Source organism: Crocodylus siamensis, chromosome 5, assembly GCF_052110815.1.
Source record: "Crocodylus siamensis isolate JL-2025a chromosome 5, ASM5211081v1, whole genome shotgun sequence".
In the NCBI taxonomy this organism is placed as follows: domain Eukaryota; kingdom Metazoa; phylum Chordata; order Crocodylia; family Crocodylidae; genus Crocodylus; species Crocodylus siamensis.
Genome location: NC_143399.1, coordinates 105,214,128 through 105,239,800, shown reverse-complemented (window position 1 = coordinate 105,239,800; position 25,673 = coordinate 105,214,128). Strand labels below are relative to the sequence as shown.

The 25,673-nt window shown below is 38.1% G+C and overlaps 1 protein-coding gene across 2 annotated transcripts in view; it reads left to right on the top strand.

The window, feature by feature from the left end:
* The window catches only part of CDH10 (cadherin 10), a 204,368-nt gene that overhangs the window by 475 nt on the left and 178,220 nt on the right, over positions 1-25,673 (top strand). The gene's annotated exons all lie outside the window — the stretch shown is intronic.

Below are 25,673 nucleotides of genomic sequence, written 5' to 3'. Positions count from 1 at the left end.
TCATTTCTACCTTTGCCAGACTGAAGAACTATGCCTTTTGCAAAGCCTTTTTTTCCCAGTAAGAAGCTAGTTACAAGCAACACAGCCTCTATTAATATTCAGTTATTGTAAATTCAGTGAGGGGTGGGGGGAGGTTACTACTTGGACTGAAAAAGCTTAATGTTTCACAATGTAACTGTCATGAGCATGGCATGCAGCATATACATACATGCCCACACTCACTCCACTCCTGTTTGTAAGTCTGTGACACCTTTCTTTAATGTTAGACTATCATGTTTGGCTTTTCCTCTGAATAACATTTCAGTATAATTACGCACACTTAAAGCAAATACTTCTTCAGGAAACAGGTCTCTGGAGATGGACAGGAGGATGAATACAGGCAATACTTCATATACATATGTAAATGTGTAGCTATCTGTGAATGCAGGGAAGAAAAAGATGCACACTTTCCCCTTAAAAATACATTTCCCATTTTAGTAAGAAGATTAAAAAAGAGAAAAGGAGAGAGAGAAGAAAGAAAATAGTTAGTCAGCAGTTGTGTGAGCTTGTATTGTCACTGCTGCAATAAAATCCATATTTTATGTGGTGTTAAATTAATGCAGCACAATTCAAGTCCAAATCCACATTCCCAACAAGTAATTGTTGATGGCACTGGCTGCACTTGAAATTTGCAATAGGCTAATACTGTACAAGACACTTGCAGTCTGGAAAACCTAGCAGTTCTTTAGCCAAGGAGAATGCATCTGCACGTGCAATCAGTGACAAACAGCTACTAGCATTTTAAAACTGACCTATCATCTTTGTTGCTTCCACACAAATGGAGCTGTTTCCTACAATCTTCAGCTTTCATTCCAGTAAAAGCCTCTCTATTATCCAAAACTGCACTTCCTATGCTTTTAAGATGTTTGGAGTTACATTATTTTCTTTCTGTTTATGTGCTGTGTGAAGATGCAGCACTGCAAAAAACAATGTCTTTTTTTAATGGTGTCAATTTTTTATTATTATTATTTATTTATTTGCATGTTCATATTGCTAGTTTTTGCTTGGGAAATATTTCTGACCCCCTCAGTCCCTTGTGAAATATATCACTTACCAGGACTGTTTTTGAGGATTTCAAATTACTGAAAGTTTTATGCTAATCATATATCCTTTGAATATACTGTAAGTGTTTGATATTTTAAAGAAAGATGAAAGAGTAAGTCTGGAATGAAAGAATAGGAGAAGGAAGTGGAAAAGATAAGCAATTTTTTTTTCCCAGACTAGAAAAAGCAGGTTCATAGAGTCAATGTAGCTTGCTCAGGGAGATAAATACTTTTTGGATCATAAGCTGGTAATCTTGTATGTGCCTTGGGAATTCCTCAAAAATCAAACTCACTCTGGTAAATAATAATGTAACTGAAAAACTCATTTGTGCAGCAGGTTTCTGTTATAATTTATTCCCACTTCGCATCATTTCTTCTGGATGTGAGTGTCAAAATGAGTTTGAACATTGAAAAATGTGTACGACATTCTGTTTGAGAGAAGGGTAGTGATAAAATAAGTCTTAAGACTTTGTACTCATTTTTTTGTTTGAAATACTGTCTCTGATTAATTGTGGGTGTATGGGACAATAGCTTTTAATGGTTGCATGAGTCACCTTAGGTTTGTAATACTGATTTTGTAGGTACACCTGGCACAGGGAAGTATTTAGACATATATTTGTGTAGATATTTATATTTTATATGTAGGTGCTTATTGGTTGCTTACTGCAATGGTGAGTGGTATTGTGGATTTTGCTTTGGGGTGGAGGGGTGTGTGTGTATGTGCAGTGATACATGCATACATGATATACATGATACACATGTATGTATCACTTCTAAAATACAAATTGAACAAAATAACAACTATTTCTACTAGATATAATATTTAGATTTTACTTATGGTCCACAGATGAGCTTAGCTTTAAACAAGGCACAATTACTGTCACTCCCATCCATTAAATAATAATTATTTTAAAAATCTTGGAACATGACAGAATGCAAAACTCAGCTTAAGTTGAAACAAGAAATATATTGTTTGAACTTTCTTGTTACATAACTCAATGAAATGATACAAAAGCTTAATTTGAAAATGATACCTACCGTGTTCTCAGTAAGTGATTTCCTGATTTTTCCATGATTTTCTAAGGAAACAAATGACTGAGATGGAGTGTTTCTCCTCGAGGTGATTTCTGTGCAGATGACTTATTTTCTACGTTAAATAGATTTGCAGCCAGGTGGCAGGTGATATAAGCTATTCTCTAATTTCATACCTTGTCATGCCACTAGGTTGCAGCATAAGTGCACAGGGTCAAGTTAAAACTGAAATATTGCTGAACTGACAACAAAAATGGGGGAACTAACTTTATACTTAATGGTCATTTTTAAAATTTATTCATTATTGTCCACTGAAGTAATGAATGCTTAGGTTTTCCTCATTAGACTTTGCCATATATCTGTGTTCTTACTTCTGAATAACATGCTATATCCTCACCATGATTTGACATGAAAGTCAGAAGTGGAAGAGGAGATAGAAAAATTAGACAGATAAAAAGCCTTAGAAATAAACAGGAAGATGAAATACATTTTGGGGTGCTTTATCACTGTAGCTGCACAGCATAATATAAATTTACTCTGTATTATTAATAATGGTAACTAGTAGAAGCAAAAATATGCTAATTAACATTTCATTTGTAATAAAGGATGAATATCTAGATTGAAAGTGAGTCAAGAGCAAAGGAGCTATGGTTCATTTTTAGTCCCAGGCTGCTTAGGTGGGCAGCATGACAGATGACTTCATTGTTTGTATTGTGAATACTCATGCAGTAGCAAAATTGATTAAGCATCTTTAAACTTCATTGCATTTTGTATGATTGTGTATACAAAAAGTAAAAATCAAGGCTCTTAGTGGTACAGTGAGGACTTCTTCAACTGTGTGTAAAAAATATCTTAAGCAAAAATTCAGTTCACCTCCTACCTTCAGATCTACCAGTATGAAGTACTGCCCTTTGATTAGGCAAGGTACCCTGTCATAAGATAATTAAGTTGTCTCTATTATTTCCACATAAACAGATTTTTAAATATAATTGAAAAATATGCAAAGCAAAACAAAAACCTGATTTCATACTTTGGATGAAAAATTCTAGGATATCCTTCTTCCTACACTAACCTTACATCAGGTGTTTTCCAAATTTCGCTTGGAGCCCTGTTATAGTTGCCTTGTTGTTTTTTGTTTGCTTTTCTCTCTCTCCCTGGGTTGGTGGCCTTCTCACCTTTAAATCCTTTTCATCATGACTTTCTTCCACACAGTGAGTGAAGGGTTGACCCAACTCAACCAGCTGTGCTTCTGTTTCTTAAAGCCATAACAGCAGAGCAACAGAAAGTAACCCTTTCCTTTGGAGCTAAGTTGTTGTGTCCAACTGACCCAAAAGAAAATAAGATATACTCAAGATCTGGTTTTCATCATGCTTTGTGTTTGGTGGCAGGCCAGAATATTGTCTTAATCAGAGGACCACTGTGCTCATTAATTCTGTTTATTATCTTCTCCATCTAAGTCTTAATATGCAGATGATTTGCTGATTATACACCAGCCAGCACTTTATATGCATTTTTCCACCAGCAGATCCATCTTGATGATCTAACATCAGCACTGTGTTTGCTATAAAAGGAAAGGGGGTTGAAGAAGGAAAGAAGTTGTGCATCTTCTAGGATTGTGTTACAATAAATAGGATACTATAAACTTTATCTCCTTCACATTTGAAATCCATTCCTTCTCTCTTTGGAATCTCTCATTATTACTTCTTGCCTTCATAAATGTACGTGAAATAGATGTCTGTGTCATTCTGTTGATAAGGAGGAAGAGTGTGTGCAAGAGGCATACGCACTAGAAGTATCTGTGAGATGTTTCCTAGCTTCCACTATCATAGGCCTTCTGATCTGGAATATGCTACAGTACTCAAGCCTGCCAGCTGGCAGTTGGTAATGCTATCTCTGTACCAACAGGCTGCATCAGGGGAATACAAAACCTTAGGAAGTTAACTAGATATACTCTAAGGCAACATGGCAGGTGTCTTTTTTAATATTGTCCCCAAATGTTCATCAATTTTAAAAAATTCATTTCTTCACACAACGATGTTCTTGTTTTAACTTATTTTTATGGCACTTCTTAAACATAAGTAAGAAACCAACTTTAAACCATGTTAATATGTATATAGTTTAAAAAATGTAACCACTCAAAGAATATGTAGATAGAAATGAATACCCAGACATAACGTGATTTCTGCTGGTGCTCAAAAGCCAAAGCTGTTCTCTTCTGTGTTTTATGACAACTGCAGAAGTCCTTATCTAAAATATTTCCCCATGTGCAGTTTTATATTACATTATATGTAATTATGCTTTTTGTAAATCTTATGATTTTATCACTAGTATTTCATCATCTGCCACATTACAGATTGGATTTATTGCATTATCCCATCTCAGTGCTTTGCATTACAGCATAAAGAACATGACATACCTTCATTTAGCCTGATAAAATCATGCCATTTTAAATGAATGCAATCCTTTTGAACTCTGCAGATGTTCTATCACATAGGCTTTTAAGAAATAAAGGGTAGGTATCAATGTAATTTACCGCACTTATGAGCAAAGAGGTTGAAATACAGCATTTAATAACACTGAGGGTTCCCCCCCTCCAAATTAACATAATGTAAATTAAGTAGAAATGAGTTGTTATCATGGCCTCATGTCAGGCTGAGTATTAGCAAGTTATCTGAAATCCATGTTTATTTAACAGAATGAGCTGATTATTTGAATAGTTATGACACAATTATAATATTAAACATAACTAAAATAAAGCATGTGCCTGTGTCTAAGACTCTGATTCATTTGAATAATGTATTCTTCATTGGTTGCTATAACTAACTGGTTGACTCCTTAAAGACAGAACAAACATAAGACTTGTTTTTATTCCCTTTGAAATCAAAGGAATCCTGTATGCAAAAATGTTCAAGTTTTGTGCGCAAGTATTTGGAATGGTAAAATCCTGTCTTCTATACATGGTAAGGGAAACATAGGGCCAAATTCTTATTTTTTTTATCGGTTAACAATTCTGTGAAAATGGAGTACTAATTGAAGATATTCAAATCAGAGTTGGTCGTAAAGTTTAAGTTTCATATAGAATGGCCAATTATAGAATATAGCCACTGAATCTTATAAGAAATCATTTCAGATTTATTTATTCTGCTACTAAATAATCATCATTAAATACTCAAGGACCTATCAGCTTCACCACAAAGGCAACTGTGCCAGTTTACTGTCAATATCTCACAAAGTCTTAAAAGTCCATCACATTGAAGAAAAGGCATTACAAGCACTTTAGGAAATTAGTAAGGTAGAAAGTGCAGAGTCAAGGATAAAAAATCTTACAAATTTTAAAGGTTGCATGTTTCTGAACAAAGTGAGTTGCAACCTGAATAGAAGATATTAAATATCTGATAGTCTAAAATTATATCTAGCATTGGAGACATTACAAGTGCAATGAAAACAATATTTCTAAACTTTACCTTCACCACAACCTCTGTGGTTTTTAGGCAAGATGTAATGTAGTAGAGGACATGGCAATTTTTAAAAAAATTACTAGTAGCTTTTTTTTTTAATTGTTCAAAATTATTAGAATTATCTGTGTGGTCTTGTATGAAAAGCCTTTTTTTCCTGAGGACTTACATATACCAATCGCAAGACATACTTACCAGGTGTTAGAAGTCAATTTCAACTGAGATCCATAATGTTTTATTTCTTTACACAAATCTGAACTCCCTAGTTAATAGCCCCAATTGCTGGTCATTTTTAAATACTTTTTTTTATGAACCAGAGAAATTTGAAATGGAAAGCTCACTCACCCTTTCATTTCAAATTCCCCTTTCAAAGCAGATTATTTTAAAATATGTTTGGGCCAGAGCCCCAGATCTAATTAAAACCTATTGAAATCGTTGGAAAGATTCATAGTGATTTCTATGCATTTTGGTTAAGCCCTGTAGGTACTAGACTTGACTTCCCCGCTTTGTCAAGTGATGCCTCTGCATCCATGTATTTCAGAAGGTCAAAATGCTGTTTTTATTGCTGTATGACAGCTTCCAAAGTTTTCCCTCCCACAGAATATTAGTATGTTTGATTATTTTCTTTCAGATATAATCACTTGCATTTTTCTCAAGTTGAAACTTATTTTTGACACTTTTCAATATTTGGTTTCATATAAAAATCTCCCACGGTAAATTTATTTGGTTCAGAGATGCATTTTTTCACCGTTCTGTTGAAAAATTCTGGTAATAATATTGGACGTGGGCCCATAAACAATATGCACATCTTCTGGAACTCCTCAGTACTAGTGGGGAAATATAATTTTTTTGCCTGAATTTTCCAGTAGATAATTTGTGCCTCATTGTGCTCTGGCTCATGACAAAGGTCAGATTCAGTAACATAATGGCAGCATATATTAGTAGGATGATCCTGCAAGCTATGAGATCTAACGAATTTAAATAAAACTCAGTTGCAAAAAACTGAGTTTGGGCAAAAACTACATATTTCATTTACACAAAATCTGAACCCTCCATGCATTTAAATCTTTAAAACTGGAGAAGTTCATGGAATATTGTCCACCCTATATCAAGATATGTTGGAGGAAGCCTAACCACAACATTTCTATCCATTGAGAGAAGAGTATACAATAATGGGTAAATAAGTCTTATCACAATTTATAAAATACTTTTAAACTGCTCTTTCTGTCTTTAAAAAATAAAAAGTACATGTTAACGATACAAACTATAGGTCAAATGTGGAATTCTCACTAGGAATATGCACTAGTAGTAAGTTCATTTGATATAGGACTGAACCCTCCATGGTACCGGAGGCTACCACGTTATCAAGAAAGCATGAGCAGTTTTGGGGTCTGTAGTGAAAATAATTGAAAACCCTTCTCAAAGGCTGGTAAACTGAGCTCACAAATATTGTATACAGCCACTGTTCCTCTGTAAAAAGAAGGATTTTGCAGATTTTTTCCCCCTTTCCTTCTACCTCCTGCATGCTGAATTGAGAATGCAGTCACTTAAATTTCCAGAGCACCTATGTACAGACCTAACTAGGTATAGATTGATCTAAGTGCAGATTGTTACAGATGTCTGGGGCAGTTAGACTAGGCAAAAAATGACCAACCCAGTGTAACTTGGTTCATCTGAGGAGGTGAACTAACTTAGGTTGGGAATGGGTTAACCTGGCTTAATTAACATGTAAGCGCAGCCTCAGGGCTGGGAAAGCCCATCCACTTGCCCCAGCACTGGGGCTGCACTTTTTCTCTCCCCACTCCTCCCTCACTGGGCTATCTTTAACCCTCTGTTCCACCTCACCCCAGGACATTCAACCCCTACCACAGACCCACCAGCCCCCCTGCTCACCAACCCCTCCCAACCCACCAGCCCCCTGATCCCATCTGTCCCTCTCCCTACCCCAGCTTATTTTGATTGGGTTCCCAATGTGGCTCCCATCACTAGCAAACATCTGTACAAGCATGATCTATGATCACATGGCTTAAAATAACCCCAGGCCTTGCAAACATGTACCTACCTCAAACATGCTTGTCATTATCTGTTGAAAACACAACTGATTTAAAGTGCATTCTAAGAAATTACTTTGTGACAGCTGGCCCCTTCTTGCAACTCATGACATATACTGCATTTAGGACATGCAGCTGTGATCACTTTCTCTCCTCTACATAATCACAATGAATGTTTTAACTCTTTTTTATGCCAATACCTGGGTTTTCGTTTAAAAATAAGGATGCTATGTAATTCCTTTAAACATCAATTCATGACTGTCTTCCTGCAATCAGAGTTTTTAATCTCTATATAGAAGTGGCTTTCATTTCAACAATGAACTTGGAAGTAATAGCTATTCATGAAAGAGTCAGGATCTGAAATTTATCACCAAGGCCCATCTTTTCCCATTTTACTCTCCGAACAGAACACTATTGGTTAAATAGAGCCCATTGGTCTGTTTCAGCTGCCATCTCTTCTCAGCAAATCACTCAAACATACTTAAGTCACACTGATTTAAGTGCAAGCACATATTTGAGTGATTTGTTGACTGGTGAGATAAATGAATGATTTAAGACAGTAGGATTTCACTCTTGAATTGCTTTTTTTAATTAATGGTAATTTTTATAGGAAATAACTGAAATACACAAAGGAGATATACAAAACATGCAAAGGTAGGAGAGATTACAGAACTAAAAACAAACAAAGAACAACAGCACTAAGAATAAAAATGGCAGGGCATTAGGAAAGCTTACTATATATATTTTTTATTCCTGTGATATATTTTAATGACATAAGTAAATAAGCTCTTTGTCTTAAACATTGGAGCATATCTTCCTACATTCTTCACATTATTCTTTCACCCTATCCGTATATGAGTCTTCTAAATTCAGTACTGTGTTTTTTTATTTTCCATTTGTTTAATTATAAAGTATTTTGCACAAGTAATCACTAAGCCATAAAAAAGTTGAAAAGTTGTATATATTATTAAGTCCCAGATCCTGCAAAAAAGAAGCATATGGGCTCTGTAGTCTATCCCAGGGGTGCTCAACCCCTGGCCCACAGGCAAGTTCCAGTCCCTGGTGTCATTTCATCTATGGGCCTATGTGCCTGATCTATCATGCAGAACACTGTGGACTCCAATTCCAGCATGTCAGGCTGAGGGGGAGAAGGGTACACAAGGCTCCCAAAGCCCAGTCCCTGCCTTGGGGTTGAGCAGGAGCAGCATGAAGCCCAAGCCCCCAAATGCTATGCATGGAGCCAGGCAGGGGGTGGTATGGAGCAAGATCCCTGCACATGGGCCTGGGTGGGAACATCATGGGCTCCTGGAGCCTGATTCGTGCATACAGGGATGGAAGGAGGTAGTGTGAGGTCCCTGGAGCCTTGTGCTATCATGCAGGGTCTGATTTGGCCTACAGACTGGCCCTCCACTGCTCATGTGGCCTGCAGTGCTAAAAGGTAGAGCACCTCTGGTCTGTCATGATTCTCCTACCAGTATTGGGCCATAACCCATAAATAATCACCAGTGTATCTACAGTGGTGACTTCTAGGTCACATTTTTAGTAAACTACATTTATTTGGCTATATTCTACTCAGTCATCAATTTGTTTTTATTTTAAATATTCAGGTTTAGCCTGAACTTCATAAAGTATCTTGAATGCACAAAAGATCAGCAACAACATTGCTTTCAAGACATGAAACTATTTATTTTTTACTATAATATTAAGTTATGGACATCCCTGGTATGTCAGAAAAGCTATTCCTCACTTGACTTCACACTCTAGAGCATTTTATTAAATCTTTATGAATAAGAACTTACAGGATGAAATGTGTTATGAACCAGATACCCTCTTCTGGAGGATAGCCTCCATGTGTGAATGTCAAACGAAGGTAGGACCTTTGTTTTATTTTTTTTGTGGTGATGTCTTCTATGGGGCCAACTGCATGCTGGAATTAAGTAGAACAAGTTTTCTAATGCCTTGCATTCCTCCTCAGGTCTGGGTAAGCAGGGAAAGTACAATTGCATCTCTTGTAACACTAACAAACACAGGCAGATGTGTTTCCCAGTGGAAAAGTAAATACTTCAATGGACACTGTACTTTATCTGTTTATTGTGTACACTTTAACTTATAGAACCTGTCCACTTTAGGTTGGCAGAGATGAGATTGTATCATGATTTCAGTGACTTATTAATTGGATGAAATCAAATAGTTGGTAGCAAATTATTACTTCATTTTGTATTTAGTGTTGTGAGATGCTCTCCACTAATGGTATTTTAATTTTGTTTATGATTGATAGAAAGTTATTTTGTGATGAAAACTCGTGTCAGGGTTACATTTATATAAATTTAATGAGAGTGAAGGCTCAAGATTTTCTTTCCATTATTGTGTTAGCCAACTGAACCTGCTTTGTGAAGCATATGAGCTATTTGTGCATACATTGTAATAGTGGTACTTTTATCCAGAGTTTTAGTGAGGTCCGAATAGTGGGAATTAGAAAAAAGTATAATGAACTGAGGCACAGCACACTACAAAAATAATCATCTTGAAGTTTGAGGTACTGAATCATATTGCAGTATAAATATTCAGAAAAAATTAGACAATTATATTGTGTATTATATGGATCACTGTTATAGTTATCTTACATTGGATACCTCTGAGCATATAGCTGACAGAGAGAGGATCTTATTTTCTGAAATACAAGTTATTTTTTAATATTTCAATTTGTTACACTTAGGGATTTAAATATTGTTTTTCTTAGATTTGTGAGTTAAATAGCACTATTCAAATCATATCCCCTAATATGTGGGAGGGAAGATTTTTTTTTTTTGGTAATATCTTTTTATTGTCCCAAATGTATAGTTGTGAAAGCTTTCAAACATGGTTTTAGGTAATGAGTGCTCTTCCTCAGGTCTCCAGGTCTCAGAAAGAAACAGACACAGCATATGCTAAATAAGAGATAGAAAAAGGCTTCACATATCACTTTGTATGTAAATGCAAACAAGTCTCCTTAAAGGAAGGCTGTGAAGTAGGAAAAAGAAGGTGTTATCAGGGATAGCTTCAGAATGAGAGAAGTGCAGTAGAATACATAAAATAATTGTGAGGAAGAGCAAGCCTACTCAAGAGGGAAAAGGTTTTTATTACCTGTGGAATGTAGAAATAATCTCTATCTGTTATTTAGCTCAAGCTGTATCTGCTTCTTTTCCAGACCAGAGGATTGGTACTTTGTACCTGTCAACTTGTCTAACATCTCCCCCAACTATGCAGTTGGTTCAATAAAAGATATCAACACACACACACACACAAATTCTTGCATCTCATATATTTCCTGGGCCATTTTTCAGCCATTCTTTCTGTCTCAAAAGTCACCATGTTAGCTGATGTTAGCCACAAATGGTACAGTTCGGTTCTGTTATTGGTAACATACACAAATTACCTTTATTCTACAAGTCTACAATAACCAGCAATTGGGTAATTTTTCAGTGTCAGCAACACAGTGCAAAAAATCCTAGGTGCATAATATGAATCAGGAGATGTAACTTTCCTTGCAACTGCAATTTGATTATTACTTGTGCCACAGACAGATGAATGTGTATTTGTAATGCTTTTGTTAAGATTTTTAAAATTATTATACAAAAGAATACATTTCTGTTGGTTTTAATTTATAGACATTCTATAAATAATTTACTTCTACAAAATATTGTTTTAATTAGCATTCAAATATAATAGCTTATAACTAGATCAGTTAGTGTTCACAGTTGACATGGAAAACAATGTCATAATGGTAATGATAATTGCAAGGTTAAAAAAGGCATTAAAGTCCTATGATGAAGATCATTTGAATGCCATAGGAGTTGTACCATTGATTAAAATAGCTTTATCATCAAGCAGAAACCCCTTAAAACTACAGCATTAGTACCTTAAAATTTAAAAGGTAAATTGATCAATGGTTGAAATTTTTTCTTTTAGTGCAGTTAAGTAGTGTACTATCAGACATGTTGCCAGTGAAACAAAAGACAGTGCTGATTTAAAATCGCATTTCATATTTCAATCATCCTTTTTCTTATCACTTCAAGAATTTTTAGATGAATGCCAAGATTTAGATTTGTTTTTTTTTAAATTTGAGGTGTGTAGACTATACTTCTATTTTGAACAGTTATATATCAAATAAATCAAATGTAATGTAGAGAATAATATGATTAAAGAACTGGCAGAGTAATAATAGCACGATATTTTACCTTTCTTTGCAACTCTAGAAAATCCTGGTGCAATTTTATATGACATAATCATATAATTATATTCTTACCTTTAATAACATTCTGGATTAATCATATTTTGTTGTGAAAATTAGGAAATATGTAAATATGAAGGTGTTATTGAGAGATGTTATAAGATAGGAATATTTTTCTACCTTTGACTCCTACTTTATAACACACATCTTTGTAAAGACTTCACTGAGTATGAAATGGCTATTGAATCTCTCTTGAAATGTTAATATTGAAAAAGTGGCATAGAATCAGTTATATTCAATCATCAACAAAAATGCATAGTTTAGAAAGTTTCAGGCTATTTTCTTTTTTCAGCTTGGGTATGATTACTTCAGAGGCCAGTGTATTTGTTTTGTTTACTGTTGTATACCTCTGTGTGTTCTTATCCCGTGTCTTAAAATAGCTCATATTTAATTGTAAATAATATTCACTTCCTGTACAATTTTAGGAAATTTAAATGTTAGGAGAAAGAAACCCTGCATATTAAATCAATCCAAATTAGGTCTCAGCCCTTCAGGAGCTTGTCAAAGCAGCTGGGATTATGTTAATAACTTGCTGACCCATTGGAAAGTGAATTGTTGTTGATTTTTTTTTTTCTGGTGCAATTTCCAGCAAAGTTTCTTCTGTTACTCATATTAAAAAAAAAACAAAAACTCTTAATATTAAGATTATTAGCCCTTTGGTGCCATCTTGTGGTGAGATGATAGTTGTGAAAACAGAGATGGTATTCTGTGCTTGTCATAAGTTTCTTTGCCTTATTGAAACAATCTCAGTTTTAGTAATGTAGGAATATGTATGCATTTACTAGTAGCTATAATATGAGAAAATGACTCATGTATAAAATAGCTACTTTCTTTTTTCTTTGACGTTTCCACAGACATTATTATAAATTTTGTTTTTAAGAGAAATCTTACTAAATTGGCTCTACTAATTACCAAATAGAAATATAATTTTACTCTACAGCTGCATCAGATCTCTATAGAATACTTAAATATATAGCTAGCTCAAGGCAGACCTCATGTTATCATCCCCTAGTATGCAGCACAGAGCAGAAGAGGGCCTATGCTAGTGTTCCTTTTGTTTTTGGAAAGTTTAAAGAAAAATATATGGCCTTCGAGTGAAATAAAGGATAGTGGTCCAGGCAGCCTTTTAAACTCATGTATTTCTCAGTCAGCTCTTTGGAAATACAGCTCAACAAATGGTTTTATTCTTGTTCTGAACAGTGGGTTCAGACTCAATTAGTTGGCTGTAATGTATTGTGTATATGCGTATGTTGAGTTTATAATTTTATAAAGTCAAAGCTGGGTCATTAGTGTATTACCTTCTCCACCACCAGCTGACTTCAATGAGACTTGTAGGCAGACAAAATCATTCAGAATCTGGTCCATGCACAATATTTGGAAGGGCACCATATACAATAGTTAATGTCATCCCCCTCCCACCCCCAAATTTATACTGGAAAGTTCTTAGATCAACAGTTCTCAACGTTTTTAGACTTGACACGCCCCTCCATAAGTTTTGTGAATTGAGTGGCACCCCATTTCAAAAAATGATTTATCCAGTATAGTGCTTACCTGTTGTTGAGGAGGGGCCAGAAAGGAGAGGAGTAACTGACAGTAAGAGCCTTGTTACGCATTAATTTTAGGTGGCTGTTGGAGTTCTTAACCACTGGATTATCCATACGTTAACACCTGAAACTTGTTTTAAGCATACGTTAGGTAGCTTAAAGTTACACCATTCCAGGACAGGTTTATCTTTCATCTGTGTTACCCAGCTTCTGTTCCATTAATGTGTGGCTACTCTCCACAAGTGAGCCACTCAAGTTGCAGTCATCCAGCATCCCAATATCCCCTTCCCCATCCTTCTAGTTTATGTAGGCAAACTTTCCATCCCTTGAAGTTTACTGTCCAAGAAGTAGTTCTGGCACGAAGCCAACTGCTCCTTCTACTTCTGCAGGTGTGACCTTCACACACCAATAGCTGCAACCCTATGGAAATAGCCTGCACAGTGTATGCCACCTAGCCAGGTAGCAGGGCATGGTCAGGTCCAGGAGTGGAGTCTGGAAGAGTTGGGGGAGGAAGATAGGGAGATGGATTAGGCCTCCATGAGGTGGGGATTTTTTTCTGGGGCTTGGGATATAGATACCCCAAAAGTGCCTTCCTTCACAGCTCTTACCTCCCAGACACCTTGGAAGCATGGCAAGCACCACCCACACCCCAACCCCAAATCCTAATTTATTAAAACATAAGACCTTATTTAATTTACATCTTCTTTGTTCTTTTATTTCTTCTTTATTCTTTTATTTTATTTATTTTTACTTTGTATTTTATCCTTTAGTGGCTGACTTGTTTCATTTCACGACTCTTTCCTGACTCCCATTTTCTTTCCACCTCCCATTTCATTACCCACCTGCATCTCATTAATTGTCCACCTTCCAGCTTCATGTTTCCACACCCCACGACTCATTTCTCACACAGTCCCACCTAGAGTAGGGATAGAAGTTTGTCCTGGCTCACCAGCCACATAGTGGCAACCTAGCTCACTAGCTCTGTAGCTCCTAGTCCAGCCCATGCTATCCAGCCCTCTAGTGGCAATTCACAGCTGTGCAGGTGGGAGACAGAGAAGGTTTTTAGTCTTATGGTGTATCAGCTCCAAACTTGAACTAGCATTAACACTGATCAGCATTTGAGTAGCTCAAAGTACAATATGTAATAAAGCCCTAAGAGCCTGCACTGCAGTGAGTTGCAGGGATGGAGGAAATAGCAGCTGGAAAGAAAGAACCTGCACTTATCTCCTCACTGGAGTTTGTATTTATCTCACTTATCTCGTCTGTCCTGCTGGCACCCTTCAAGGACTGTCACACAATCCCAGGATGCTGGAGCACCCTAGTTGAAAACGACTGTGCTAGAAATAAAATATTACTCTCAGTCTATAGCAGGCAGGTGGTCAAGAGGGTTGGGAGGAAAGGGCAGGACACCACATCTGCTAAATCCAATAATATCAATTATCTAAAGAAAAGAGTTCATGCTTTAGGTAAAACATTTCTAGATATAATGTACACCATGTTTTCCAGTGTATAAATGCATGTGTTATAAGAATAAAATAACAAGTGGGAAAAAAACCCCCATGAAATTGACATTGGGTCAACTTTTGTAACAATTATTTCAATTATTGCCCATTATATTGCTTTAATTTTTAAAATGCACCTTAATTTTAGGTTGCTTTTTCAGAGCGGGGGGGGGGGAAGTGGAAGGAAAAACAAAATATCTTATAGGCTAGAAAACGTGTGTATTTCCTTTCCTTCCTTTCTTTTAAAGGGTTTATGTATCCCCCATAACCATAATATTTGATCGCCTAAGAATATTTCATGGATTTATCAGGAACTACATGTGCATACATATGTATGTGAGTGTGGCCCTGGTCTAGGCAGGGAAGACCTAGGTATGGCTCTTGTTGTCTGGTTTATGGGTTTGCATGCTGAGTTCTGAACTCCAAAGGTTAGGAGTTAAAGGCTGGGTATGGGTACAGAGACTGAGCTGGTAAGTGAGTCCCAGGTGGATATGAGGATTCCCCCCTATACACTGTATTCAGCACTGGTGAGGCTACATCTGGAGTACTGTGTTCACTTTTGGGCTCCCACTACAGAAAGAATGTAGACAAATTGGAAAAAGTCCTGTGGAGGGCAACAAAAATGGTCAGGAATCTGTGGCACATGGCTTATGAGGAAAGACTGAGAGAACTGGGCTTATTTAGTCTACAAAAGAGGAGGCTGAGAGGGAACTTAATAGGAGCCTTCAACTACCTGAAGGGGGTTTGAAAGAGAATGGATCTAGACTGTTCTCAGTGGTGGTAGATGACAGAAAGAGGAACAATGGTCTCAAGTGGCAGCAAGGGAAGTTTAGGTTAGATAGTAGGAAGAATTTTCTTACTAGGAGGGTAGTAAAACCCTGGAACAGATTACCCAGAGAGTTTGTGTAAATGCCATCCTTGGAGGTTTTCAAAACCCGCCTAGACAAAACTTTAGCTGAGATAATCTGGTTGAGGATGGTTCTGCTTTGAGCAGGTGGTTGAACTAGATGACCTCCTGAGGTGCCTTCCAAACCCAACTTTCTAAGATTGTATGATTGTATCCTTTTTTAAAGACAGGAAATGGAAAGCATGAAAAAATTAAGTGACTTTCCCAAGGCCACACAAAAAAACTACTGAAGGGCTAGAAAGCTAATATAGATGTCCTATCCCAGTCTAGTCTTTTAATCATAAAATAGGATTTTCATTAAAAAAATGTTATTTTATATGTTCTTCAGATTAATCAGAAAATATCCATGGCAGTACATTCTTACAGATTTTCAGTGGAACCATTTTTTGAATTTTAATAGTTGAACAGGAAGTTGTACTGAACATGTTTATCCTGCCATTAATTAATTTTTGAACGAATTTATGGGAGTATATGTGCTTATGAATATAAGTACACAATATTGTTTGCATTGGGTATGCTGTGCCTCAGCTGTGCAATTATTTGAAAGTACAGTTCTTTAAAAATATGCTACTCTGGTAGCTTATGGGCAGAAAGGGTGCCTGTAGACATGCAGGATGCCAGCTCTAACACTTTGTAATGACACTGTGTCAGAGAAGACTCAACTAACCGAGTTTAATTAGCAGCCTCACTGTCTCATGTATTCAGTGTTCCCATGCTTCAAAATGGCAGTGCAGTCACTTTAACTAAAACTCATTAAACAAGCTTTTGTTAAAGCACCCCTATCACTATTTTAAAGCTCTGGACACCGAAAACATGAGGTGCTGTAAGCATTTTAATTAGAGCAGCTCCCGAGAGCCGGTTTAATTAAAGTGTTCCTCCCCCACCTCTTTCCTCCCCCGGAGAACGTGTAAAGATTCCCAAAGCAACCATTCCTTACAGTGCTGTGACATTTATAGAAATGCCAGATACAGGAGCACAGTATTTTAATAAGTAGTCAACAGCTGCATACTGAACTGCCAAGGGAATATAAAAAACCAACACCCATCAGTCAGCCAGTTAAGGACTCTGTGGTTAGAGATACCTGAATTTTATGGGTGCTGTTGTGATTTCTGTGGTTTTAGTTAGTTCCTGGAGCAAAACAGTTTATTTACAATATGTTTCAGGAAGATAAGGATAAACAAATGTTAATGTGCAGAAGCTTGCTACTGAATGCAATATGATACAGCATCTTGGCATTTCAGCTTAAGTGTGTGGTGATTTCTCAGTTTATAGTTTTCACTCCAGATACAGTTTTCACTTTATTCCACAAAGTTCTCTTGACAAATACTGTGCTTAGATTTTTTTCCTATATGTGTATATGTGTGTATGTGTGTATCTTCTAAGCTTTCTTATATATTTTATGTACAATATAAAAATGGTAGCTAGAGTTACTGATGCTGACATAAAATGTTAAAAATAACATCTCTCTGTGCTAGTGCATCTCATCCTGCTAGAAGGGGTGGATACTTTTAAAAAAACCTGGGTTTATGACATGACTTTGGTTTTTAAAATTGCCCAGTTTTGGGTCATAGCATGTATAACTTTTTGTATGAAAGGCCGAACTACTAGTCATTCTGTATGCATCATATGGAACTACCAAACCAAAGCATATATTTAATGGTCACTTGCCAATGTGTATTTATTTGGTCTTCAGATCTGGCTGTGGGAGAAGGGTTTTAAAATATTCTCTTCAGAACCATATGGTCAGCATTTAGCTAGTCACCAGCCATGTCTATGGATCATGTCTAATTGTCTTCTGTCATTTCCAGAGATTTGGTATTAATTTTGTCTCTAAGGGTATGTCTACAATCACATAGCTTACTTTAAACTGTGTGATTCTACATTGGGAGTGGCATATGCAGATACTTGCTGATACGAGGAGCTTCATTGGAAACTCAGTGGGCGTGTCTATGTGAGACATTTACTGTGCAGCTGATTAATTAACTATATGGTAAACATCTCAACCTTTGCTCCTATTAGTTTGGAGTACAGCAGGGCAGTACTTGTATTTACAAGGCTCCTCAGCAGTGCACATATATAAACCGGAGGGGCTGGCTGGGGTACAAGGGTCCTTCAATGTGAAGGGTGCCTACTGCCTAGCCCTGTGCCAAATCACCTTGTGTCCCAGCCAACCCCCTCTCAGCATATTTGTTGGCTACAAAGGACCAACTCACAGGATCATTATAAATTCAATTTTATTAGATGGGATATGAAGTTTTAATAAAATTATAAATGCAAATTCTGGAGGGTTATGATGGGTACTGGTCACACACACACACACACACACACACACACATGCACTCACTCATTCAAGTCCATGTAGTATAGTATGTAGTAGCTGCCATAGCGATTGTGAGAGCACTGGTGTTAGTATGTCTACCTATGTGAGGCCCTGTGGATCTGCTGTTGATGGTCAGCTTCCTCCAAGGTGGTGTGTTCTCTAGAAGGGGTCGCTTGCTTATCTTCTGTCTCGGTAGGTCGGGTGCTGAAAGAGGGCACCACTGAGGGTCACACTTCACTGCCTTTTATCCCTTTCTGGCAGACTTGTGTGATCCCCCGCATCATCTCAGCTGCCCAATCCAGAGGCTGCTGTCCCACGTGGGTCTTGAGTAGTGTCTGGCAGCTGTTAATCACAGTGGTCTCTGCCTGCTGTAATGTGCAGTTTCAGGAGTCAGTTTGTGATTTTGATTAATTCAACAATGGTATTGTTAAGGGTTGCAGGAACAGTCAATAGGGTGGGTGCCCAGTTCCAGGAATCAGTTCCTTGGCTTGATTAGCCTAAAATTGCTTGTAGAGTAGAGTTTTGTAATGGTAATTTCTTCTGGCTAGGCTATTGGCCATTAACAGGGTGTCATGGGAGACTTCAAGTACCTGGACATCTCATGGGAAGAGCATTCAGCTAAATTTGAATGGTCACAAAGCTTTGTCCCATGTGTGGGCAAACCCTACCTCACTCAAGAAATCTATGGACTGACAAGAGGTAAAGTGCTGCTGGACCTGGTACTGGCCAAAGAGGATTATCTAGTTAGCAACTTAAGAATTGAAGGAAAGCTGAGAGACGGTGACCATGAGCTGATTACTTTTACTATCCATTGCAAAGCTGGCAAGTCAGTCAGCAATGCAGAAATCCTCAACTTTAGGAAAGCTGACTTTGATAAGCTTGTTGTCAAGGGAGGCTTGCTGTTGCAGGAGGGGATTCTAAGATAAGTGGTTGCTCCTTAAGGGAGTGATGCTGGAAACACAAGGGGTATCCATCCCATCTCAGAGGAAAGGTAGCAAAAGGGCACAGCAACCCCCTTGATACAACATGGAACTCATGGACTTCTACATCTAAAAAGAGAGGTTTATAAAGGATGGAAGACAGAAATAACCACCAAGGAGAAGTATTCTACACTAGTTGGTACCTGTGGGGAGTGAACCAGGAAAGCCAAGGCTGCAATCGAACACCAAATGGCTACATGTATCAAGGACAATAAAAAGTCCCTTTTCAGATATGTGGGGAGTTGGAAGAAAAGCAAGAGTAACAGTGAACCCCTGCTGAACCAAATGGGACAAATGACAACCAACATCCAGGAAAAAAACAACCTGCTTAATGGGCACTTTGTGTCAGTATTTCACCAGCCTAAGGGACCGCCCTGCCTAACATGATGTGGGATGGCCAAGGTGAGGGTGAATTTATACTCAGCATTGGTGTAGACCTTGTAAAGGAACACCTTGAGAGGCTGCACACCTTCAAGTCACCTGGTCCTGACAGCTTGCACCCCAGAGTACTTAAGGAGCTGTCAGGCATCATAGCAACCACTGGAAAGGATATTCAAGAACTAATGGTGCTCAGGTGTTACTTAAACCTGCCAATAGCTCAAATTAAGAGTGAGACCTTAAAAAGGGAGATAAGGCAAAATGCCATATTTATTGGACATGAAGCTGATACAGAAGCTTGGACACACCACTCATACAAACAGACATACACAAGCATACATACAAACAGGCATAGACAGACATACCACTCCAGTAAGGTGTTATAGTTATCAGCAGATGTTACTCAATATTACCACTGGATGGCCAGATCTAGGGTTATTGAGGATATGAACAGGGGTATACAGACATGCATGCCTGTGCTCTGTGAGGTTGCAGAGAGTGGATTCCCCATCTTGGCTTGTCTACATCTCACTTTTATAGAGTTTCAAGTCTTTGTTCAGCATTGGGGCTTTTCCATGCTCAGTCTTTAATTAGTGGTTGTTTCTTCTTGTTATATCAACTTGAAATCATTCCGGTAAAGTCGGTTATCTCCACTGAGATCATTCCAGTAAAGTTGGTTATCTCCGCTGAAGCATTGTGTCCTTGATCTCTATCTTGAAGCATTGTTGTCCCTGACCTTGAAGCATTGTGTAGTTTTAATGGCAGGATATGCAACATTCCTTCTTCTTTGCACCTAATCTCAGATGAGTTCTTCAGCCACCCATTAATTAGCTTAATTAGTTTACTGTCTGGTAACTTATACATTGGTGTCTTGTTCCTTACACAGTCAATTAAATCTTATTCTGTTTTCAAGCAAATAGTTACCATTCTTTCACCATTCACCCTCTCACGCAGACACTCACATACATGGGGCATAAGAAGTTCATTTACTCATGTCAAGCAAGCACAAAATGGAGTTTTAGTTGTTCATAAAATCATAGAGGTTTATCAATTCAATACTATTATCATTTAAGCATAATAACTAATATGCAAAAATTAATACTACACAGGTGACATACCCAGAGATTGGAAGAAGCTTATGTGGTGCCTATCTTCAAGAAAGGGAAGAAAGTAGATCTGGGGAATTATAGGCCAATCAGATTGACCTCAATCCCTGGAATGGTATTGGAAAAAGTTATTAAAGAGAACGTTCTAGACAAGTTCCCTGATGGCAGCATACTGAGAGACATCCAGCACAGGTTTGTTGTGGGAAGGTCTTGCTTGACTAATCTCATTTCCTTCTATGATGTATCACCTGGACAAAGGAGAAGAGATTGACATAATATATCTGGACTTTTAAAAAGTCTTTAATCTGTTGTCCCATGATCTCCTCATAGAAACATTGGGCAACTGTGGCCTCAGCTACATCACAGTCCGATGGCTAGGGAATTGGTTCCGAGGGCAGACCCAGACAGTGGTAGTCAATGGAAGTGAATCATCATGGCACTCCATGACTAGTAGTATCCCCCAAAGCTCTGTTCTTAGATCTGTACTCTTTAACATATTTATTAATGATATGGACACTGGTTTTAGAAGCGGGCTGGTCAAGTTCACCAATGACACCAAACTTTGGGGTAGAGCATCAACACCAGAGTATAGGCTGGTGATCCAGACTGACCTTGATAGGCTTAGAAAGTGAGCAGATAAAAGCTTGATGACATTCAATACAGAAAAATGCAAGGTACCCCACCTCAGGAAAAAATAACCCCACATCACATTTATAGGCTTGGCAATGCTATGCTCATTAGCACCATGGCCGAAAGGGACTTGGGGGTCATGAATGACCACAAGATGAACATGAGCCACCAATGCAATGTCGTAGCTGGTAAAGCAAACAAAACTCTGGCTTCCATCTATAGATGCTTCTCAAGCAAATCTCAGGATGTCATCCTCCTGCTGTACTTAGCCTTGGTGAGGCCTCAGCTGGAGTACTGCATCCAATTCTGGACTCCACAATTCAAGAAGGATGTGGAGAAACTTGAGAGAGTCCAAAGGAGAGCCATGCAAATGATCAGAGGGCAAGAGAACAGGCCTTATGAAGAGAGGCTGAGAGCTATGGAACTCTTCAGCCTGGAAAAGCGCAGGCTCAGGGCTGACCTGGTGGCAGCCTATAAGTATGTAAGGAGTGTGCATCAGGGTCTGGGGAAATGCCTGTTCACCAGAGCAGCCCAAGGGATGACAAGGTCCAACGTCCATAAACTCCTCCAGGACTATTTTAGGCTGGACATAAGGAAAAACTTCTTTACTGTCTGAGTCCCCAAGGTCTGGAATAGACTCCCTTCCAGAGGTGGTGCAAACACCTACTCTGGACTTGTTTAAGAAATTTTTGGGCACTTACCTTGTTGGGATCCTTTGACCCTAGCTGACTTCCTGGCCCAGGGGTAGGGGGCTGGACTTGATCTTCTGAGGTCCCTTCCAGCCCTAATGTCTGTGAAATCTATGAACAACCAGAGGCTCTTGCTTTATTTTCAGTTATCTACTGATTCATACATACTCACAATTACTCAGGGGGACCAGCCCAATACAGCAATACAATTCCAGTGATTACAATTCCAAGGCAGACAGGGTTCTTTGCATGAATCAATTCCAACGTATTCTTACAATAATCATTTTAGTAATACTAGGTATGACTTGACTTTAAAGAAAAACACATTTGTTAATAGTTAAAAGTTATAAAATATAAAATACTGAGTGGCAGGGTAGAGATGTGACAGATAAAATATAAAAATGCCCTGTGAGGTAGCGAGGATCAAACACTGGGGACAACAAGTGAGTTGGGTTAAATGCAATAGACTGATTTAGCATAAACTTTTGATGGCTATGGGAAGTTTGCTTTGGGAAATAGGTTTTAATCAAAGGGGGAATGTGTTCACTAAGATATATTTACAGTCATGTTGTTAATGTACCTTGGCTTGGCTTGTCTCTTACAGGCTTTGCGTTAAAGTGGATATTTTAGTTCTTATGTTTTCTTTAGTGACACTTAGCTCAATTGCTATGTAGATGTAGTTTGTAGGTTTCTCCTACAGAAAGCCACTTCAGCTTTCTGGTTTGCTCCAAACCTTGCCACACCCATGCAATGTGTGTGCTAGCTCTCTGCCAATACTTAGAAGGAAAGACAAATGCACAAAATGAGGTGGGGGGTGCAGGCAAGAAGGGGCTTTTTGTTACATGTTGAGCTGGGGGGGAGCAGCTCTGGGATGACAGGCTGACTTGTGGGCCTCCCTGTTAGCTGGAGCTGCTCCAACTCAGCTCCACATACTGCACATGAGTAAAGTGCAGAGCTTATTGCTCTAAAGTTAATTGCTCCCAGCACACATTCAAACAGTGTGCCTGGGAGCAATAAACTGTGGAGCAATAAGCTCCTCAGTTTATTTATGTGGAGTAATAGCGCAAGTAGACACACCCAGTGGAAGTAACTTGTGGGGGGGGTAGTGGGTTGGCAGAATTGGGGAGCTGGCAAGTCCTTGGGAGGGGCAAGGGGTTACATTGGGGGGTTACCAATCTGGGGAAGGAGGGTTAGGAGGCTAAAAGCAGCCTGGTTGGAATGGGAGCAGTAGGAAGAGTACAGCCTTGTGGCTGGGGCAAGCAAAGCTGGGCTTTCTCAGCCCTGGGGTTTTGCTCCAAATATGTATAAACATTCACTGCATTAGGCTAATCCAGTTCCAATCTAAGCTAGTTCACTTCCTTGGGTGAACTAATTTAGGTTGGGCACACCATTTTTGTCTGATTTAATCACCCCAAACATTTTCTCAGATTAACATTTAGATCAACCTAATCCTAGTTAGGTTGATCTAAAGGTAGGCTGCTGGAAGATGTGGGAAATAAACAAAACAGTATTTTACTGGAAGAGGAAATGTTTTAGTTTGACCTGGCTCCTCAGCATTTCTATAAATTACATACTTCTGCAGAGCTTTTGGCACTTTTATGAAATCAATCAGCTTTAGAGAAAAGTGGGCAAGCTGAGTCAAACTAACACAATGACTCTTCTGGGCATGTACTGTGCTTGGTGCAGGGCCACTCTGAACTTATAGTAAAGCGCTGTGGTTTTTTCCCCCCATGTCTGTAAGCATCTGTAAAGTTTGCATGTACCCTAAAAAAGAAATCTAATGGTCTTCCTAGTAATTTGCTCATCACAAAGTGCATAGACCATTTTCCTGGCTGGAAATATTGTTTTCCAAAGCAAACTTGTTTATTCTTAAACATGAAGTTCTTAGGTTTTATATTAAATACTATTCCACAGTAGATTGTTCTTGACAGTAGTTATATGTTTATATGTTGTATATGAGCCAATAGAGGTGAATGGCTAGGTGGCTATAGCATTATATTTTGGGTTTCTACCTTATGCTAGAAGAGACTTATGGAGAGACGGTCAGTGTAAAGAATTAATCTTGCCAGTATTTCCAATATCAGGTATGGAAACTTCTCTTGAAACCAAAACTTGTAACTGCTGAGTATTGCAAATGTGTTTGTTTATATACCGCTGTGTGGGTTGCTTTAATTTGGGGGAAATGTCATTACATTTGCTGTGGTAAATTACATGCTTCTGCCTGGTCAGTAATAAATCTAAAGTACTGTACAAAAGCAATAAATGGCAGTGTGTAAAGTGTCACGCTGAACTTTTTGTATATGGTGAGCTATAAAACTAAAAAAGAAATACAAATAAATATACTATATTTATTTGAATATAATATGAGTCTGAATATAAGTGAGGATCAAAGGCTACTGGGGACAGTAAGTGAGTTAGGTTAGTGCACGATATATTTACAGTCTTTGCGGTGGATATTTCTGTTCTTTTGCTTTCTTTAGTGACACTGAGCTTAACTGATATGTAGCTGTAGTTTCTAGGTTTCTTCTACAGAAAGCCACTTCAGGTTTCTGGCTTGCTCTGAGCCTTGCCACACCCATGCAATGAGTGTGCTAGGTCTCTGCCAATACTGACAAGGAAAAGAAATGCACAATATGGGGGGGTTGCAGGCAATAAGGGGCTTCTGTTATATCAATGTCCAGAAGGGAAATGTACAAAGGGGTCTTTCTGCTACACTTCCAGGTAATTGTTGGAGGTTTATCTTGAATTTGTTCCCCCTCATTCACTCTTACAACAGTAAAAAATAATGAGGGGTCTGAAAGTCCTTTTCACATCTGCCTTCCCCCACCTGCTTACCCCTACAAGCCCTTTCTCCTCCCCTCACCCCATTTTACTGGCAAGCCTGATCTCTCTGAGCACATGGAAGTGAGGAGCAAATATGAAAACACTGACCTTAAAACAAACATACCATATCTGTAGTAAGACAAGGTTCTTTGGGTAAATCTGATATCTTTTATTAGACCAGCTCAAATAATTAGAAAAAAATTGTTCACCTGTGTCCTTAGACCAATATGACTACAACCTATACCCCTGGTATCTGTAGTAATGTGCATATAGTACACAGAGACATAATTTATCCAGAATTGGCGCATTTTACTATTTTTGAACTGGTACTATTTTAGCACAGGTACTTCAGAAACACTTTTAAGAGGACTTTTGTACTTATTTACATATCAAATTATGTTTTTTTTTTCAAATGCATGATATTAGGCCCAAGCCAAACATCTCATGGTTTACCATATAGTTCATTTGGGCTGGGCCCTAGCAGAGTCAACACTATTTCAAGCCATGGTGACCCCATTTGTCAGCATTGCTCAGTATGTGTGTGTACTCCAAATAAACCACCACAAAGGATCCATGTAGTAATTAGGCATCTACTTATCATTAGAATCAGGCATTCCTGGTCATGATTTCTGCTATCTTACAAAAATGTCTATGCAGATGAGATACAAAGCACCTTGTCTAGCTTCATGTTAAGGAGGGTGCGGCTACACCAATTATATGCAGTAGGCTCAGAGAGGGGGGAACAAAGGTATATGGGGTGAACTGTTTGGGGACTCATTTGGTGATATTTCCCAGAAATTTAAGGCCAAGGAATTATTGGAAATGGGAAAGAATGGTGCTGCTCAGCTGTGGGAGTGAAGAAGAACTCAAAATATTTGGAAATATGTGGCTTATCATGACTTAA